The 19,908-nt window shown below is 44.7% G+C and overlaps 2 long non-coding RNA genes across 2 annotated transcripts; one reads left to right on the top strand and one right to left on the bottom strand.

Moving 5' to 3' along the window:
- Positions 1-1,599: 1,599 nt before the first annotated feature.
- On the bottom strand, positions 1,600-9,503 carry LOC129143249 (uncharacterized). Its single transcript, XR_008546508.2, has 2 exons — positions 9,358-9,503; positions 1,600-7,224 (listed from the first exon to the last, which is right to left on the bottom strand). It is a non-coding gene; the product is annotated as an uncharacterized LOC129143249 (long non-coding RNA).
- Positions 9,504-9,554: 51 nt separating this feature from the next.
- Positions 9,555-12,246, top strand: LOC134807863 (uncharacterized). The gene is made up of 3 exons (XR_010149294.1): positions 9,555-9,816; positions 10,634-10,791; positions 11,892-12,246. It is a non-coding gene; the product is annotated as an uncharacterized LOC134807863 (long non-coding RNA).
- Positions 12,247-19,908: the final 7,662 nt, after the last annotated feature.

The raw sequence follows: 19,908 nt of genomic DNA, 5'->3' as shown, positions 1-19,908 counted from the left end.
ACCGGACAGGGCCAGCTGTGCCATCTGGTGGCTCACCCTCGGCCAGAAGCAGGGCCTTTTTATTGGTTTGTTTTTAAAACATTTTAATTGAAGGTATATATCTTTAAGGTATACAGCACGATGTTTTGATATACAGTTGACTCTTTAACAACGAAGGGGTTAGGGGCACCAACTCCCCGAACAGTAAAAAATCCACAAATAACTTTTGACTCCCCCAAAACTTAACTATTAATAGCCTAGAGTTGACAGGAAGCCTTGCAGATAACACAGTCAATTCATACAAATTTTGTGTCTTACGTGTATTATGTACTGCATTCTTACAACAAAGTAAGTTAGGGAAAAGAAAATATTAAGAAAATCATAAGGAAGAGAAACCGTATTTACTATTCATTAAGTGGAAGTGGATCACCCTAAAGGTCCTCATCCTCCTCGTCTTTAGTTGAGGGGGAGGAGGAGGAGGAGGGGTTGGCCTTGCTGGCAAAGGCAGAAGAAAATCCTCATATAAGTGGACTCTTGTAGTTCAAACCCATGTTGTTCAAGGGCCAACTGTACATATACGTCGTGAACTGATTACCAGTCAAGCTACTTAACATATCCATCCCTTCACATGGTCACCTTTTTTTTTTTTGAAACGGAGTCTCGCTCTGTTGCCCAGGCTGGAGAGCAATTGCGCGATCTCGGCTCACTGCAAGCTCCGCCTCCCGGGTTCATGCCATTCTCCTGCCCCAGCCTCCCAAGTAGCTGGGACTACGGGCGTGCGCCACCACACCCAGCTAATTTTTTTTTTCGTATTTTTAGTTGAAATGGGGTTTCACCATGTTAGCCAGAATGGTCTGGATCTCCTGACCTCGTGATCTGCCAGCCTTGGCCTCCCAAAGTGCTGGGATTACAGGCATGCACCACCGTGCCCGGCCCACATGGTCACCTTTTTGTGTGTGGTGAGAATACTTAGGATCTGCTCTCTTAGCAAATTTTAAATATGCCGTGGGTATTGTTAACCATAGTCCTCATGCTTTACCTTAGACCCCTAGAAATTATCCATCCTACATAACTGAAGCTTCATATCCTTTGACCAACATCACCACAATTACCCGCATCCCACCTCACCTCACCCCTGTCCCTGGTAACCATTATTCTACTCTCTGCTTCTATGTATTCATCTTTTATTGACTCTACAAACAAGTGAGATCATATGATATTTGCTTTTTGTGTCTGGCTTTTTCACTTAGCATAATGTCCCACGTTGTTGCAAATGGCATAACTTCCTTCTTTTTTAAGGCTGAATAATACTGCACTGCATATATATATATATATGCTATATATAGATGCTATATATAGATGCTATATATAGATGCTATATATAGATGCTATATAGATGCTATATATATGCTATATATATATGCTATATATATGCTATATATATGCTATATATATGCTATATATATGCTATATATATATATATTTATCTGTCAATGGACAGTTAGGTTGTTTCCATATCTTGGCTATTATGAGTAATGCTGCAATGAACATGAGAGTGCAAATATCTCTTCGAGATACTGAGTTCATTTCCTTTGGATATATACCCAGAAGAGACATTGCTGAATCATATGATAGTTTTATTTTTTATTTTTTAAGGGATCTCTATACTGTTTTCCATAATAGGTACATCAATTTGCATTCCCATGAACAGTGTATAAGAGTTCTCTTTTCTCCACATCCTCACCAACACTTGTTATCTCATGTTTTTGACAATAGCCACCCTAACAGATGTGAGATGAAATCTCATTCTAGTTTTGATTTGCATTTCCCTGATGATAGTGATGTTGGGTACCTTTTCATATACCTATTGGACATTTGTATGTATGTCCTCTTTCAAAAACTATCTATTCAAGTCCTTTGCCCATTTTTAATCAGGTTATTCATCTTTTGCTATAGAGTTATATGTGTCCCTAATATATTTTGTATACTAACACCCTTATCAGATATATGGGTTGTATTTTCTCCCATTCTGTTGGTTGCTTTTTCATTTCATTGATTCATTCCTTTCCTGTGCAGAAGCTTCTAGTTTAATCTAGTCCCACTTGTTTATTTTTGCATTTGTTGCTTGTGCATTTGGTGTTATATCCAAAAAAATCATTGCCAAGACATTAAGTGGACTTTATTCATTAAGTGGAAGCAGATCATCATAAAAATCTTTATCAAAAAACATTCATCCTTGAATCTTCTTCAAGGAGATTTTTCTCTATGTTTCCTTGTAGGAGTTTTATGGTTTAAGGTCTTATATTTAAGTCTTTAATCCATTTTGAGCTGACTTTTGTATATGGTGTGAGATAAAGGCCTACTTTTATTCTTTTGCATGTGGATATCCAGTTTTTCCAAAACCATTTATTTAGACTATCTTTCCCCATTGTGTATTCTTGGGGTCCTTGTTGAAAATTAGTTAGCCATATTTTCGTGAGCTTATTTTGGGGCTATTTTGTTCCATTGGTTTCTGTGTCTGTTTTTATGTCAATACCATCGAGTTTTGATTAGTATGGCTTTGCAGTATCATTTGAAATCAGGGAGTGCGATGACTCTAACTTTCTTCTTCTTTCTCCAGATTGCCTTAGCTATTCAGGATCTTTTGTGGTACCATATAAATTTCAGAATTGTTTTCCTATTTCTGAGAAAAATGCCCTTAGAATTTTGATAGGGATTGCATTCAACATGTAGGTCACTTTGGGCAGTATAAGTGTTTACACAATATTAATTCTTCCAATTAATTAAGATGAGATATCGTTCCATTTCTTTGTGTCTTCTTCAATTTTTTTCATTAGTGTTTTATAATTTTCAGTGTACAAATTCTTTTTCACCTCCTTGGTTAAATTTATTTCTAAATATTTTTATGCTATTGTAAATGAGATTGTTCCTTGATTTCCTTTTTAGATATTTCAATGTTGGTATAAGGAAATGCTATTAATTTTTGTATATTGATTTTGTATCTTAAAAATTTACTAAATTTATCAGTTCTGATTTTTTAATGGAATTATTAGGATTTTCTACATGTAGGACCATGTCACCCAGAAACAGACAATTTTCCTTGTTTCTTTTTAAGTTGGATATTTTTTATTTCTTTTTCCTATCTAATTTATCTGGCTAGAACTTCTAGCACTGTGTTGAATAGACATGGTGAGACCAAGAAAGGAAAAGCTTTTAATTTTTCTTCAATTATTATGATGTTAGTTATAGACTTTTCCTAATTGGTCTTTATTGGATTAAGGTAAGTTCCTTCCATACATATTTTGTTTAGAGTTTTTGTTATAAATGGATATTGATTTTTTTCAAATATTTTCTGCATCTATTGAGATGGTCATTTTTTTTTAATCTTTCCTTCTGTTAATGTGGTGTATTACATTGACTTATTTGCATATATTGAACCAAACCTGCATCCCAGGGATAAATCCCACTTTAGTCACAATGTATAAACTTTTTAGTGTGCTAATGAATTCACTTTGCTAATATTTTATTGAGGATTTTTGCATCTATATTCATCAGAGATATTGGCATGTGGTTTTCTTTTCTTGTGGTTTCTTTGGTTCTGGTATCAGGGTAATGCTGACCTCATAAAATGAGTTTGGAAGTGTTTCCTCTTTTTCTATTTTTAGAAGAGTTTAAGAAGTATTAATAATTCTTTGAATCCATGAAAGCCATCGATTTTTCTTTTTTGGGAGGTTTTTGATTAATGCCTCAATCTCCTTATTTGTAACTCATCTGTTAAGGTTTTCTGTTGCTTCTTGATTAAGTCTTGGTAGGTTGCATGCTTCTAGGAATGTATCCATTTCTTCTACTTTATCCAATATGTTGGCATATAATTGTTCATAATGGTCTTTTATGATCCTTTTTATTTCTCAGATATCCATTGTAATGTCTTCTCTCATTTTTTATTTCATTTATTTGAATCCATTCTTCCTTTTTTTTTTTTTTTTGTTTGTCTAAGGGCATGTTGATTTTATTTACCTTTTTTAAAGAAAACAACTCTGGGCCAGGCACGGTGGCTCATGCCTATAATCCCAGCACTTTGGGAGGCCAAGGCGGGCAGATCACCTGAGGTCAGCAGTTCGAGACCAGCCTGGCCAACATGGTGAAACCCCGTCTCTACTTAAAAATACAAAAATTAGCTGGGCGTGGTGGCAGGTGCCTGTAATCCTAGCTACTCGGGGGGCTGAGGCAGGAGAATTGCTTGAACCCGGTAGGCAGTGGTTGCAGTGAGCCGAGATTGTGCCATTGCACTCCAGCCTGTGGGACAAGAATGAGACTTCATCTCAAACAAACAAACAAACAAACAACCTCTGATTTTGCAGGGTTTTTCTATTGCTTTTCTATTCCCTACTTATTTCTGCTCTGATCTTTGTAATTTCTTTTCTTCTGCTAACTTTGGGCTTAGTTTGTTCTTTTTCTAGTTCCTTAAGGTACGACATTAGCTCAATTTACTTGAGATCTTTCTTTCTTCTTCTTTTTTTTTTTTTTTTTTGAGATGGAGACTCGCTCTGTCGCCCAGGCTGGAGTGCAGTGGTGTGATCTCGGCTCACTACAATCTCCACCTCCCAGATCCCGGTTAAGCAATTGTCCTGCCTCAGCCTCCCTAGTAGCTGGGACTACAGGTGCCCACCACCATGCCCAGCTAATTTTTGTATTTTTAGTAGAGATGGGGTTTCACCATGTTGGCCAGGCTGGTCTTGAACTCCTGACCTCGTGATCCTCCTGACTCAGCCTCCCAAAGTGCTGAGATTACAGGCATGAACCTGGCCAATCCATTTACATTTTAAGTAATTATTACTATTATTATTATTATTTGAGATGCAGTCTTGCTCTGTTGCCCAGCCTGGAGTGCAGCGGTGTGATCTTGGCTCACTGCTGCCTCCACTTCCCAGGTTCAAGCTATTCTCTGCCTCAGCCTCCCAAGTAGCTGGGATTACAGGCACATGCCACCACACCCTGCTAATTTCTGTATTTTTTAGTAGAGATGGGGCTTCATCATGTTGGCCAGGCTGGTCTTGAACTCCTGGTCTCAAGTGATCTACCTGCCTTGGCCTCCCAGAGTGCTGGGATTACAGACATAAGCCGCCACACTCAATAATTATTGATAGGGCAAGATTTAGTATTGCCTTTTTTTTTTTGAGACAGAGTCTTGCTCTGTTGTCCAGGCTGGAGTGCAGTGGTACAATCTCAGTTCACTGCAACCTCTGCCTCCCAGGTTCAAGCAATTCTTGTGGTTCAGCCTCCCGAGTAGCTGGATTACAGGCTCCTGCCACTACACCTGGCTAAATTTTGTGTATTTCTAGTAGAGACCAGGTTTCACCATGTTGGCCAGGTTGGTCTCAAACTCCTGACCTCAAGTGATCTGCTCGTCTCGGCCTTCCTAAGTGTTGGGATTACAGGCATGAACCACCATATTGCCATTTTTTTTAAACTGTTTTCTGTTTGTCTTGTAGTTCTTTTGTCCCTCTTTTTCTCTCTTGCTGTCTTCCTTTGTGTTTTATTGTTGGGTTTTGTTTGCCTGTTTTTGTTGTGCTGTTTTGCATTGATAGGCTTTGTAACTTTTTTTCTTTTGTGTCATTTCTATAGGTAGTTTCTTTGTGGTTACCAGGGGCTTACATAACATATATTTATAACAGGTTAAACTGATAACACTTCTATAGAAGTACTCTGCAATTTTACCTCTCCTTATTCCACATTCTGTGTTACTGATATCATAATGTCTGAGTGTCTCGTAATGCATATATAGATCTGCTGGGTGGTGTTCATAAGTTTTTAAAGGTATCTTCACTGTTTTTCATTCTTTTTTCTTTTCTTCTCTCTCTCTTTCTTTTTCTTTTGAGACAGAGTCTCGCTCTGTTGCCCAGGCTTGAGTGCAGTGGCGCAATCTCAGCTCACTGCAACCTCAGCCTCCCAGGTTCAAGTAATCCTCCTGCCTCAGCCTCCCGAGTAGCTGGGATTACAGGTGCGTGCCACCACACCCAGCTAATTTTTTTGTATTTTTAGTAGAGATGGGTTTCACCATGTTAGCCAGGATGGTCTCGATCTCCTGACCTCGTGATCCACCCACCTCAGCCTCCCAAAGTGTTGGGATTACAGGTGTGAGCCACCGTGCCTGGCCCTTCATTCTTTTTTCTTTTTAATGCTGTGACTGAATGATTGCCAATGACCAGTCCTTGAGTTCACTAATCCTTTCTTTCAGTTCACCTAGTCTGCTATTGAACCCCTCTATTAAATTTTTCTGTTCTTTTATTATATTCTTCAGCTCCGTGATTTCTGTTTGGCACTTTTTAATATTTTCTACCTTTTTGGTTGAAATTCTCACTTTATTCATGCATTGCTCTCCTGACCTCTCTGAGCATCTTTGTGACAGGTCATTTGATTTTTTGTCTGGTAAATCACATATCTCCATTCTGTTTGGGTCAGTTTCTGAAGATTTATCTTGTTCTTTTATTTATGGCATATTTCCTGTTTGTTCATTGTCTTTGACTTTCTGTGTTGGTTTCTGCACATTTGATAAAACAGCCACCTCCCTCAGTCTTCACAGATGAGCCTCCTCACAGCCCAGTCAGAGAGTCTGGGTGCCTCTCAAACCAGTGTGTTTGTCCAAAATGCTGTTCTTGTCCTTGGTGGCCCCAGGAGACTAGAGTGTGCCAAGTACCATCAGTGCCCTGAGACAGGTGAGTCAGGAGTCAGTCCTTCTAGTAGTTGTCAGAAAAGTTGGGGTGCTAGATGTGTGGTCCATTTCATCTCTCCTCACAGAGAAGCTAAGAGCAGAAGTTTATCTCCTACTTGCTCTGCACTGAGCTGGGAAGGGGAGCTGTGGCAAAGGCCTGCATGCTCATTCAGACTGCATACTCTTTCAAACTTTTGCTTTGCTCTCTGTCACCCCTAGGGTCCCAATGAATGTCAGGCCCTGTCAGTTCTTTGACACAGATGGTTTAGAGGCCAGACCCTCTGGTAGCAGCCAGAAAAGTTGGAGCCCAGACAGGTAGTCAACTCTTTCTAAGGAGAAGCTGGAGGCTTGAAAACCAGGACCTTCTTTGGTGCTCTCCCGAGCATGTGGTCAACCAGATGCCCTAAGTATCCAGGACTCCATGGTGAGGGCCCATGCAGGAAAGCCTGGAGAGTGAGTGCATCCTCTGGCCAGCACAGAGTTTCTTTCACGGAATCATGTGTGATTTGGGCCTCCAGAATAGCACTGATGCACTGATTCAGGAAAACACACTCACATTAGACACAGGATAAAGAATTCTCAGATACACTCACTGGCTCATAAACAAATCCAAAAGCATCTCTTCCTACCCAGTATTCTAAGTCTTCATCAATAAATCACTACATCCCACATAAGCCCAAGAATATGTAGTATGTTTTTAAATAACATTGCATATATAGACAGGGGCCCCACAACAAATATTTGGCCAGGGTTTCACACACACTAGAGGCAGCTCATCCTCAGTATTCCCATAGGACTTTGTGTTTACTTCTATAGCCTGTGATAACAGCATTTGACACATTCAAACATATTCCTCTTTGTGATATATTCTGTTGTCACCTTCTATGATAACACCCTTTTGCTTTTCCTTCTATTGACATCTCTGCCATCTCCTCCTTCTCCATTGTCCTCTAAATACTGGCATGTTCCTGTGTTTGCTCTTGGCCCCTCTAGCTCTCTTCCTCAGTTATTTCATCTATTATTGTGGCTCTGAATATGATCTACATGCTAATGAATCCCAAATCTTCATTTCTGGTCCGCCCTCACCCCGAAACTCACGACTGTTATCCAACTGCCAACCTAACATCTCTACATAAATGTCTTTTTTTTTTTTTTTTTGAGATAGAGTCTTGCTTTGTCACCCTTGCTAGAGTGCAGTGGTGTGATCTTGGCTCGCTGCAACCTCTACCTCCCAGGTTCAAGTGATTCTCATGCCTCAGCCTCCTGAGTAGCTGGGATTACAGGTGCACACCACCACACCCAGATAATTTTTGTATTTTTAGTAGAGACAGAGTTTCACCATGTTGGCCAGGCTGGTCTTGAACTCCTAACCTCAAGTGATCCGCCCACCTTGGCCTCCCAAAGTGTTGGGATTACAGGCGTGAGCCACTGAGCCTGGCCCTCTATGCAGATGTCTAATGGGTATCTAAATTTCACACATGCAAGACAGAATTGTTGATTGCATGCATGTATACTCCAAACCCATTTCCCTCCCAGTCTTCCATATCTCTGTATCCAGATGCTTAAGCCAAAAACCCAGGAGACATCCTTGAATTTACCTTTTCCATTACAGTTTGTGACTATTCTATCAGCAAGGCCTACTTTTCTTCTTCAGAATGTATCTCAAAGCCATGATCCTGTCTCCTCAGCCACCACCCTGGTCCAAGATGCTGCTCTATTGCTGTACTAGTGTGAAAGCACCCCTGATCTCCCTGCTCTCCTTTCCCCCTTGTAGTAGCTATAAATAAATACCTAAATATGGGTAATTTATAAAGAAAAGAGGTTTAATTTGCTCACATCTGCTCCTGGTGAGGCCTCAGGAAGCTCACAATAATGGTGGAAGATGAAGGAGCAGCCCGTGCCCCACATGGCGAGAGAGGGAGCAACAGTGGGAGGGGAGGGGTGCCGCACTCTATTTTTTTTTTTTTTTTTTTTTTTAGATAGGGTCTGGCTTTGTTGCCCAGGCTGGAGTGCAGTGGCACAATCCTGGCTCACTGCAACCTCTGCCTCCTGGGCTCAAGTGATCCTCCCACCTCAGCCTCCCCGGTAACTGGGACTATAGGCAGCGCACCATCACACCCGCCTAATATTTCTATTTTTAGTAGAGATGGGTTTCACCCTGTTTCCCAGGCTAGTGTCGAACTCCTGAGGTCAAGTGATCCTCCTGCCTTTACCTCCCAAAGTGCTGGGATCACAGGCGTGAGCCACGGCACTTGGCCACCACACTCTTTAAAACAGGCAGATCTCATGTGAACTACCAGACTGAGAACTCACTCACCACCAAGATGATGTCAGCAGCCATTCATGAAGGATCTGCTCCACGACCTAATCACCTCCCACCAGACCCCACCTCCAACACTGAGCATCACATTTCAACACGAGATTTGGAGAGGACAAACGTCCAAACTATATCACCCCACTATAATCCATTCTCTCAAAGCAGCTAGAGAACTCTTTTCATAAGGTAAATCAGTGCATCCCATTTCTCTACTTAAAATATTTCAATGACTTCCCATTCCCCTTAAACAACATCCAAATTCATTCCACAGCATAGTCATCAATGCTCCAGAGGGTCCAGCCCCTCCTGGCCCTTTAACACCTCCCTGTCTTTGTTCCCCCTCACTCACTCTGCTCCAGGCCCTTGGCACACTTTCTGCAAACTCATGCCTGCCTCACACCCTTTGAACGTATAGTCTCTCTGCCTGTCTTCCCAGCACGTCGCAGGCTGGCTCCCTTCCTGCCAGCATCACCTGTCCTGACTGGCCCTTCTTAATGGCCTTCCTTTGAGATGAAAAGAAGCTCTGTTACATCATAATCTCCTCCCTTGAGAACACTGATTACATTCTGAAAGTACACTGCTTATTCCTGTGCTCATAGTTCAATGTCTCTAGATTATAGGCATTATGAGGACAGAGTACTGGTTTAACACAAAATTCCTGGGACATAGAACACTGCCCAGCACAAATAATGATTTGATCAATAATTGTTGAAGGAATAGACTAAATGAAGGAACTGACAACTCAAGGGAAAGAGTAATGACTCCATGAAAGAGCCAAAAAAGAAGAAAAAAAGTGTTATGTTGCTAGGTAAATAATATTTACACTCATCTGTTATCAGCATTTTCAAAGCCTCTTTCAGCCTTAATCCCCACTGAGCCAGCAAGGTGAAACTCTGAACCACGTTCTGGAACAAAGTACGTTGTCTCAGGTGGCTGGCCAGGCCATGCCACTCACTCTTTGATGTTGCAAATCTTTAGCCAAAGGCTCTTAGGCTATCTGTCAGGAGAGGCCATTCATTGCCAGCAGGGCGGAAGGCACTCCCTGGAGCTTTGCTCCTGATGGCTTCACGAGTGAGGAAGGAAGCATTCAGTTGGCCATTTCTGCTCTCCAAGACACACGTTTGCCAACATGATTGCATCTACTACCATATGCCTTTTGATGTTTCATTCATAAGAAGTACACTATCCTATTGCAAGATTCCATGTGTCCAAATCAAACATCTGGGATCCTTGCACTCAAAGGCTGTATTGAGAATGGCTAGAAGTCTACTCTCTTGATTTATAAGCCCCCCTTTTTATGATCTCTATTTTATTGAGTTTTTCTTTAATTATTTTACCTTGGTATATGTCTGAGATACATTACTCAAGATAGAAAATTTATTAGTACTATTTTGAGCATATTGTCTGCATTTTAAATGCAAAAAGCTGTTCAGTGAAATGCATGTGTTATGTGCAATGTATTTTAAAGGCCACCTGCTCCTTTTCTTGTCTCAAGATACCTGTCTAAGGGAGGAGTGCCATATGGGCAGAAATGGAAACACACTGAAATTATGAATAATAAGCTCCTCGCAACCGATATAAGATTGTCAGCCATGGTAAAATCAATTGGTTTTTCCATTTTGCAGGAGGGACCACATAATGACAATAACTGGAAAGTATTTAGTACTTACAAGCATTTTGACATATCATCGTATTTGCTTATCTCACCAGCTTGCCAGATGAGGAGGAAAACAAATGGTATTCCAACTCAACGAATGAGGAAACAAAACCTCAGAGAGGTTAAGTGAGTTTCCCAGAGCTACACAGCTCATAATGGCCAACCTGGGGCTCAGACAGGGGTCTCTGACTCCAAGTCCAACACTCTTCCCCTCTGTTGCACTGCCCAGGGGAAAAGCAGAGACTTTCCTGAAAACCTGAGGCACAGAAACAATACAAACCCATGAGAAATAGCGATAATAATGACCAACATTTCCCCAGTGCTGTGTATGTGCCAGTCTCTGTTCGTTCCCCACTTACTGGGCATCCGTGATGTCAAGCCCTGTTCTGGGTGCTGGAGATGTTGCAGTGATCAAAACAGGGGACAGGGCCCTTGCCCTCAGAGGGCTTACAGTCTGGATGAGGGTTTCTCAACCTCTTCTCTGTTGCCATCTGGGGTGGGGGTTCTTCGGGTGGGTGTTCTTAATCCTGTGCACTCCTGCCTGTGCCCACTGGGTGCCTAGAACACCCCATCCCCAGTTATGATCACTCCAAATGTCTGTAGACACTGACAGATGGCCCATGGTTGAGAACCGCCATTCTAGAGGGAAGAACAGTTCAGCGAAAAGATGAAAAAGTAAACGACATGGTGTGTCAGAGGGGAATACACACTATGGATAAAAATGATCCAGGGAAGTGGGGTAGCCCCGTGAGGGGGTGGTGTGGGTGGCAGTAGTCAGGGCAGCTTCACTGAGGAGGTGCCCTTGGAGCAAGGCTTACAGGGGAGCATGTGAGCAGGCAGGTGTGTGGGGATGTGCATTCCAGGAGAAGGAACAGCAAAGAGCAAAGTCCCCAGAGCAGCAGCAAGCCCAGCCTCCACCCAGCAGCTGGAGCTGGAACCCTGTGGCTGAGGGAGGAAGGGGCTGGGATTGCCAAGGTCAGAACAGGGTGGTCGTGATGGAGGAGGGGGCAGGGCGGCTTGCAGGTGCATTTTGAAGCTGGAGCCCACAGCATTAGCTAGTGGACTAAATGTGAGGTGTGAGAGGGAGAAATGAATCCAAGATGACTCCAGGAATCAGCCTGAGCACCTGAAGGATTGCGCGGCCACGAGAGGGTGGTTTGGGGAGCAGGGGCAGAGTCCGGGTTGATTCCAGTCAGCTGGCAACATCTACTAAATATTCTCCTTAGTGACTACATATAGATCTAGACCTGTGTGACCTTCCCAACACCCAGGAGAGACAGACACAGTCACATCCCCACTTACAGATGAAGACTTCAGGACGCAGAGCGGTGGAGGGACTTGCCCGAGTCCTGGAGCTGGGAGAACTCCCGAGACCCTGGGATGGTCTCATGGCCCCTGCACCTCCGCTGCCTCCCCCATGGTGAAAGTACAGCACAGGCGGGGCTGCGAGAGAGCAGCGGAGAGATTATGCAGTAGCTATCTTTGGAGGCGTCGCTGCCCACGGTGTTTTTAGGATGAATAATTGCTTGAATTCCTCAAGGCTTTATAAATAGATGGAGAGGTAATTATACACAGCAGGACAAAATTGGCTGACTTTTTCTAATCCTTATTGCAGTGGCCTTCCCCTAGGAAAGCACAACAGGGCCCTCAAGTCACCAGGCCTCACTAGGCCTGCGTCCTCACTGTGCGTCCTTCGCTGAACAAGCCGACCCAGGCTGGCCTCACCCTCGACTTTTGTGTTCTTTCTTTGCAACATCAGGTTGTTGTTTTTTTTTTCTTTCTTTCTGTATTCCTTTTTATTTTGCCTCTCTGCTATATGTTGTGTTCTGCCGAGAAATTCCAAGCCTATGCCCTGGGATAAAACATTAGGTTTTCTGTCTGCGTCTTGGGCGCTTTACAAAAAATGGAGTATCAACGTGTTGAAAGGAAATAATATTGTTGTCAGAGCACCCTGGACATCTCTCAGCCTCAGAGAAGTCTTATTCCTGGGGGGTTCTTGGAACCTTTGGGGCTGCTCTTCTCCCTTTGTCCCTGGGGCCCCTCCTTCCTTTACCGCTCGGCTCTGACATAATCTCCTCCTGTAACTCAGGCAGTCCTGGGCACAGCCTCCCATCGCCCCTGCCCCGCCATCCCCCAGTGAAGCCATCTGCCACATGCAACATGATTACTTCCCCAGGGGACTGAGTGACAATGCAGGAGGGGACAGACACAAGGGCCCTGGGTCTAGAAAGGCGCTGGGGCCAGTTGCAAATGGAATCGGAATTGACCTGTGGGCGGCGGACACCAGCTGCGTTTCTTTCAGTAGGAGGGAGCCTCACTCTTATTTGAGTTTAGAGGGCACCCCCGACAACACTGCTGAGTGTGGTGAGGGACAAGTTGGTGGGGGAACAGTTAGCGCTGTTTGCGTGGCGAGGTGTGGATGGAGAGGGCATGCCTTTATAAAAAAAGAATCCACGGCCAGCACGGTGGCTCACGCCTATAATCCCAGCACTTTGGGAGGCCGAGGTGGGCAGATCACGAGGTCAGGAGTTCAAGACCAGCCTGGCCAACATGGTGAAACCCCGTATCTACTAAAAATACAAAAATTAGCCAGGTGTGGTGGCAAACACCTATAATCCTAGCTACTCAGTAGGCTGAGGCAGGAGAATCGCTTGAACCCAGGAGACGGAGGTTGCAGTGAGCTAAGATTTCGCCACTGCACTCCAGCCTGGGGGACAGAGCGATACTATGTCTCAGAAAAAAAAAAAAAATACAGAATTAGCCGGGCATGGTGGCGCATGCCTGTAATCCCAGCCACTCGGGAGGCCGAGGCAGGAGAATTGCTTGAATCCGGGAGGCAGAGGTTACGGTGAGCCAAGATCATGCCATTGCACTCCAGCCTGGGCAACAAGAGTGAAACTCTGTCAAAAAAAAATCCACGAGAGCTGGCGACAGAAGCTGAAGACTAGAGTGGAAAAAAATGATAGTATCTTAGGATGGAAAGGGCCTACATCACCTCACTTTGCTGCCTCTGCCTGCAGGAATTGCTGGGCAGCATTTGAGGCAGATGACAGGAAGCTCAAGCAGCTCGTAAGACGCGGAGGCCAGCACTCCACTGATAGGCTCTTCCCTCTTTGCACAAGGTTTCCTAACACTGAGTCCAAATTCGAATCTCTGAGACTTCCTACGTGCATCCTTAACTTTTCTCTCTGGAGCTCTCAGGTGTCAGAGCATCACCATCTTTAAACAGCCACTACATCTCTCCCCTGGACCGCCTCCTTTCCAGGCTGAGTGCCACCAGTGTTTGACCCTTTGCCAGCTTGCTCTCCTCCAGTTAGTCCCCGACACTTGGGGCTGCGCATGATCCAGCAGAAATGTCCTGGCTGGGCTGAACGAGGGCTGATTCCTCCATTCTACACAGGATGCTGCGGGGTTGGGAGTGACGCCCAGCAAGAACTGCAGAGTCGGCAGCCCCAAGAACCTGTCCTCCACAGAAACACGCACACAAAGATAAGCAAAAGCCGTCAGAATCAACTTTGTGGAACTCTGGGAAATAATCAAAGATTTACAGCAAGCAAGCAAAAAAAAAAAATGCACTAATGACTTAAATACAGCATTTGTGGAAATCTCAGTCAAACCTCTAGCTGACCATGAGCTACAGGACCAGGGACTTCAGAGAATACACATTGACGAAGAATATAGTCTTCAACTAGAGTGCCTCCTAATGTTGGCTTTGTTGGAAGCTGGGCCAACAGTATTTGCTAGTTTGCTTTGTGGTCAGCTATGCCTCTTCATTGGCTTAATGAGAAGCCAGGACTCCTGAACCTAAGTCTCAAGTTCATTTTTCAAGTCTAAGTGTTAGACATTAAATGAATCCCTATGATATTCCATTTTATTTATTTAAACCCCAAGGCTCCTGCCTGCCAAAATCTGGTGAAATTTTTATTTCATTATCCAGCTCATGCGCTATCCCTCCCAGATTTGTGCTTTCCATAATTTCTAAAGCATCTTGTCTATGTCTTTCTTAAAATTATTGATTAAAAAGTGTCAAACAGGACTGGATCAATACAGAGCCCCAGGCACATCAACAGAGGCCCCCATTTCAATAACCTTAGTTCTGTGGGTGCATTTATCCATCAAATACAACCCACAGGGATGTCTAACACACCAGAAGGTTGTACTCAGAAAAGAATATTAGTTTCATTTGGCTCCATGTATCTGTTTAAAAATCCACTTTTTAAACAGAAGAAATCTTTCACTTTTTAACAAATTTCTGTAGCACTTTCTCTGCATTTCCATTACAGCACATTTAACACCCTACTGTGTGAAGGTTCAGGTCACATCTAAAGGTAAAGACTTTGCACTGAGAGAACTGGGTGCAAATCAAAGCTCTGCCATTTACCAGTTCTTTTTTTTTGAGACAGAGTCTTGCTCTGTCATCCAGGCTGGGGTGGAGTGGCGCGATCTCAGCTCACTGCAAACTCCGCCTCCTGGGTTCATACCATTCTTCTGCCTCAGCCTCCCGAGTATCTGGGACTACAGGCACCCGCCACCGTGCCCGGCTAATTTTTGTATTTTTAGTAGAGACGGGGTTTCACCGTGGTCTCGATCTCCTGACCTTGTGATCCGCCCACCTCGGCCTCCCAAAGTGCTGGGATTACAGGCGTGAGCCACCGCACCCGGCCTGCCATTTACCAGTTCTAAGACTCAGTCTCTTCATGTCTAAAATGGGAATAACATTAGTACATACCTTACAGAGTTATCATAGGATTAAAAAAGATACAGACAATAAACACAGTGCTTGGCACTTTAGAACTCATAGTATCTCTTCTCGTGTAAGCTCAGTGCAGCACGCCTAGAATCCAACCCACTCACATGAAACGGACATGATGGCTGGACCTGTGGCAGCCATTTTATAGCCATGAAGCAACAATCATGAGAATAAGCCCAAAAGAATTACACCTACCAATTATTGCCGAATCCCTAAACCAAAGCCACAATTTAGTATTATGGGAAGGGGAAAAAAATCTCTTTGCAGAAGACACTACGTTGTTTTTTTGTTTTTTTGTTTTCTATTACTTGCAGTTACCCCTTTTGGCCAGGCTGCCCTAACTCAAGCCACTAACTAGATAACGATTTGTCAGAAATTACATCTCCATTTAAGGAAGAAAATCAGTTGGGAATTTGTAGTGCACATGCATGGGTATCTGTATCTCTTGTATGTGCCTATGTGTGTGTACCCAGGTGCCTGCAGGGAAGTTTGAGCTGTTTGTTCCAATGCCAGTTCTACAGCCATTGAGCAAGAAACCCCGGGACGGTTCCCTGTCGCGCATGTGGAGCAGCAGACAGCAGGTGTTTCTGGCCGACTTGCTGCCACGCGGGGGCCTCTGCTGCATTCATCCTCCATGCGCTCGTTTCTGAAGCTGCATGCCTGCTGAAGGAAAGGCCACAGCAAAGCCAGGCGCTGCTGATGTGGACCCTACTGTGTCGAGATCTCCCAGGGCTCCTGAAGGAGAGAAAAGAAAACCCAGGCACAGGGCATTTTGTGAGGGAGGGAGCAGGAAATGCTCAAAGGTTCCACCATAATTTGAAGCAAGATCAAAAGCCCCAGGAGTGGGTGGCTCCCCAGTGTCTTCCCAGCCCCCGGGGATATACAAGCATAGTTGGAAGACCTCCAGGTCTCACTCAGAGCCCAGGGACCCAACAGGCACAAGCCAGAGGGGAAGGATGTGTCTGCACAACCCTAGGGGAATGGCATGGGAAGGTCTCAGGTTGGCATGGGGTTGGGGGGCACACACTCCAGCAGGTGGACAAGGGGAGGAAGGCGCTGCCAAGAAAGGAGAAAGGGGACATCAAGGAGGTGGCTCCTGTCCTGAGGCCGTAGGCCCTGCCTCTTCTGGCACAGGGTCAGTGTGGGTGGGTGGGCTGCCAGCAGTTGGCACCAGCTCTGTCTGCACAGGTGGTCGCCCTGAGGCAGGCAGAGGCAACAGCCTGCCAGCCCCCTTCACCTCCACCCGCTCCCAGGGCCCCCAACACATCCCTCCACCCCCTCACCATCCCAGCACCCCCACCCCATCCTAGCATCCCTGGGATCAAAAGCAAATGGATTTGTCTTCCCCAGGACTCCAGAGCAGTCTTGCACTGTGCTCTGTCTCACGGGAGAGGGCACTGTCCATGAGGATTTGCTGTTCGGAAGGAGGTGTAAGGCCTGCTGTCCTGCCTTCTCCAAGTTTTGGGCCCCTCATCTGTAAATGGGAAAAATGCATCCACCTGAATAGGGGCTTTGGGGACAGGAGGGGGCATCAGGGGACTTTCCCGGGTGTGGAAATCTGTCTTGATCTGAGTGGTGATGACTCAGGGGCATGCACATGGAAAAATCCACCCGGCTATACACAAAAGATCATGCACTTTACCAGGAGTGCAAGCAAGGGACTGGCTTAGAAACTAGTGGAAGAGGCCCCTCCAAAGTGGTCTGGTTGAAGGGGCCCAGGGTGTGTCTCTTCCTCAGACACATCCATTCCAGCCTTACTCCCTCTGTCGCTGACGCAGGAAATTCAACTATTACAAATGACTGCCCTTGGCTTAAAGCTGTGTCTCCGACTGGTAGGAAGAGTAACATGTTTCCTTATCTCACCTGCACTTCAGACTCTCAGAGGAGGGAAGTCAGGGGTGGAGAACAAGATCTGAAAATATATTTTCCTTGCCTGATAACTTTTATCCAAAGCAAGCTCTGTGAGTGAAAGGCTTTGCTTGTCCCTCTGGGAGAGGGAGAGAAAGAGATTGAGAAGGGACAAGCCTGCCTGCCCGGCCCTGCCCAGCCATTCTGCCTCCCTCCCCTACAAGCCAGGAAACCAGACTCTCGGGGCTGGAGGGTCTGTGAGGATGACAGGAGGGCTGGACATCTGGGACCCTAATGAGGGAGGGGTAGGCTCAGGGACAAGACATCCACTCTGACAGCCACACGGTCAGCTGACCCCACTGTTGGGAATGCATGCATGGCTCCAGTCGCATCCCACACTGGATAGGCATCACCTCTGCTTGAATCAACCAAAGGGAAACAAGTCCACGGGCCCACCAGACCTTAAATGCAAGGCTTGAAAATGAGGTCAGTGCCCCACATTTTGATAATATGGATTGACTACTTTTTAATGTCCAAAATTGTACACTCTCCCATAATCTTTTGTAGAAAATTCACAACATCCAAGGCTACTATGAACTGAGGAATATTTTTCTATTATTGCACGTATTATTGCATTTATTAGCCATGACAATATCAACTAATGTTTGAAATATAGTGAGTGTGCATGATGAATGGTTTCAATGGGTAGGCTAGTAGGAAACCTCAGTGCCTCCCTGTTCTTTCCCTGAAGTCTTCCAAGTCCAGGGGCCCTGAGGGCTTACCATGCACACAGGCTGCTTGCAAACCCACCAAGCAAGCACACACAGACCCAAAGAGATGAGCAAGATGACTCCAAAGGAAGGAAAATCAGCAATGACAAATGATGTCAAGGAAACCATCCCTGTGCTGAATGAGCCTCTTGGCTTTCCCTTAACATATATTTTTACACTTACCTAAAATTTCCCAGAAATGTTGCTTCAAGAGGGCATTCAGCCTAAGCTTGGGAATCTGTGTGCATAGGTGTTTGTGTGCATAATACACACACTCTCACCAAGAATCAACTTACATTGCACAGCTCCCAGGGTTTTCCTTGGACAACAGCAAGTGACTGAGAAGGACAGGCTTCTCTGACCTACAAACTTTACATCCTATAGACCTTCTATTAACAGAGGACACTATGAAACCACTATTATTCAAGCAGAGGACAAATAGGTTTCTTCATACCTAGTTCTTCATAGAAATGGAGCAAGTTTGAAGCGCTTACTAGAAGGATGTCCTGTAACCTAAAAATATTAATACCTGCTTCCTTAGGGTGCTGGACTATGAGTAATCTCCTAATTTTTTTTTGACTTTTTCTAAATTTTCTATAATGAGCATGTAAATTAACTATGAAGACATATATATGTTATATATATGACACATATAACATTTATAAATAAATTATAATCTCAGAGAAAATCACAAAATGTGAGAAGGTAGTTAAAGACCCAACAGGAAAACCATGATCTACAGACACATGGGAAACTGAGGCCCAGGGTGGCAAATGGATCATCCTGGAGCTGGTGTCCGGCCCTTGGCCTCTGCACACCTACTCAGTGAAGCTGCCTTGGGAGAGCCATCTTGACTCAAGAGAGGAGTTTAACTGCAGTGGTTTTCAGCACCAAAGCTAACTTTACTAGATCTTCATAATTTAGAAAATTGAGTATTATCTATTCACAAGGTTCTTAAAACGCTATAGAGAGACAAAAGCAAGGGTGGGAAGTGGAGAGAAAAGGCAAGTATGATGGTCCTGATTCTCTCCCCTCCCCAGTTTAGTAAAATGGGGGGACCTGGGTGTGGCCATGGAAGTTCTATCAACATTCAGCTCTGTTTTTTGCTTGTTCCAAAGGCACATTCATGCAACATGTAACCAGCCCAACCTGGAGCAGACAAAGGACTCCAGGAGATCCAGTCCAGGAGACACCTGTATTCAGTTACCAACAGCTCATTTCCTTATGTTGCTGCACTTTCAGTTTCTAAGTATGTGTATTATTAAAATCTCCATTTTCTTTCTTTTTCTTTTTTGAGACAGAGTCTTGCTCTGTCGCCCAGGCTGGAGTGCAGTGGCGCGATCTTGGCTCACTACAAAATTCTCCATTTTCAATCAGCTGTAACTGCAAAGTATCCTAAGGATTTACTCCACATGCCTCAAAAGACACATTGTCAAAATGTCTAAGTCCAGGTTGGAAGTCAGGTTCTTGTGAGCTGAGGGTACTCTAGAAGTCAAGGAGCAGGTCTGGGAAGGAGAATCTGGGAGCTCAAGGGGCCCTGGCCAGTCCTAACAGCCAGGGCTAGGATACGACAACCACACTCAGGCCTGTGAGGCAGCAGAATGCTACCCACCCCATTATCCTCTTGGGCACAGTGGCTCTTGTCTGCCACATCCCCCCCACCCACCAAAACCCCTTCCCTACACTGCAGGGCATGGGGCCTGACTGCATCCCAGGATCTGCTGTGTTTAGTGCTCTAAGTACAGCTCAGGTCAGCCTACATTCTGCAGGAGTGGTGGCTCTGTGGGCAGAGGCCCCTGTCCTGGGGCTGGCACAGTGCCACAGTGCCAGAGGAGAGGCAGTGGTGGCTGGAGTTGGCAGGAGTGCAGTTGCTCC

The sequence above is a fragment of the Pan troglodytes genome, chromosome 12, assembly GCF_028858775.2.
Source record: "Pan troglodytes isolate AG18354 chromosome 12, NHGRI_mPanTro3-v2.0_pri, whole genome shotgun sequence".
NCBI classification, from domain to species: Eukaryota; Metazoa; Chordata; class Mammalia; order Primates; family Hominidae; genus Pan; species Pan troglodytes.
This window is presented reverse-complemented; position numbering and strand designations above follow the sequence as displayed.